General features: G+C 44.0%; 1 pseudogene; it reads right to left on the bottom strand.

The window, feature by feature from the left end:
- Positions 1 to 205: 205 nt before the first annotated feature.
- On the bottom strand, positions 206 to 1,038 carry LOC139468178 (uncharacterized; annotated as a pseudogene).
- Positions 1,039 to 1,267: the final 229 nt, after the last annotated feature.

Consider the following 1,267-nt stretch of genomic DNA (forward strand, 5'->3'; position numbering starts at 1 on the left):
CTTCACACACAGTTCTTGAAAATGTTCTGTCCTTTTCCAGGATATGGGTGTGGCTGTTTTCCACATGAATCAATGAACACAAGAATACATCTCAAAGAAATCAAGAGAGAAAAGATAAGATGATCAATGAAAGAAAAGATAAGAGCATTCATAAAAAGAAATTGCAAGAAAAATTAGAAGGAAATTTCCTCTCCAAGACAGATTATTATGCCGCCTGACTGCCACTGCCATGTGCCAAACCTCGGATGAAGGCGTCAGCAGCGCGACGCTGGTCAAGCTGCTGCTGAAATCGCCTACCCTCGGCAGACTGTAGCACGGCCATTGCCTCCCAGCCCTTGGCGATAAATTCATCAAGCTGGGGCCTGTTTGTGGAAATATCCAGGCAGGTAGGCCAGTGTGCCCCATGGCGAGCGGCAAGAGCCTGCTGCATCACAGTATTGCGCTCTCTAAGAGCAGCAATTTCCATCTGCAGATCGGAGACAGATGGCATATTTGGAAGTGAACATTTGCGAGGAACCGAATCAATTTCTTTCTTAGGTTCTGTGACAGTCTGTGACGTTTGGACAGACAGGGCAGAGCAAGAGGAAGATGCTTTCGCTGATTTCCCCTTCTTACTCGCCCTCTTGCCCCGGGGACGCCATGTCTGCCAGGACAAACAGTAAACCCCAGGGTCAACGAAATTTTCATTTCGTTCCACTTCAACAGTCACATCTTTGCAAAGCTTATCAACCTGAGAGGTAATTACATTTAAATTTAAATGCTTGTGCGCAATATGGTACTTTAAACCTTTTAGTGAAGAACAACAATAATGACATTTCTTTACAGGGCAAGCAAATGATTTATGCACCCTGTGATGCGTTCGCGCCCAAAGTCACGTCGCGATGCAAAGGTCTTAGTGTCAAGGCAGGCAGGGCAGTCCATATTTGGCATGAACTTAATAAACTTCATCCCTGGCGCCCCCTTCATAACCTCTGTATGCTCCGATCCCTATTGCATGATCTCCTCTTCATCAACATCTAGGTTGAGAACGTCAGCCATCCTTCTCACTGCAAATAAGGAGTAAGTAACGCCTGCATGAGATATGTTGTAACTTCAACAGAGCTTATCACTTTCCTTTATTCTAGATACATCCTATTAATCATGATCCATCATCAGCTTCCTCAGTGAGAACTAGAGTGAATCCCATACCAATCAACCATATCCAGTAAATAGTTTAGAAAGCTTACATCAAGCCCAAATTTTAAATCTTTACCACTTAAAAGATATA

This window comes from Haliotis cracherodii, unplaced genomic scaffold (genome assembly GCF_022045235.1).
Source record: "Haliotis cracherodii isolate W230 unplaced genomic scaffold, xgHalCrac1.p SCAF_2, whole genome shotgun sequence".
In the NCBI taxonomy this organism is placed as follows: Eukaryota; Metazoa; Mollusca; class Gastropoda; order Lepetellida; family Haliotidae; genus Haliotis; species Haliotis cracherodii.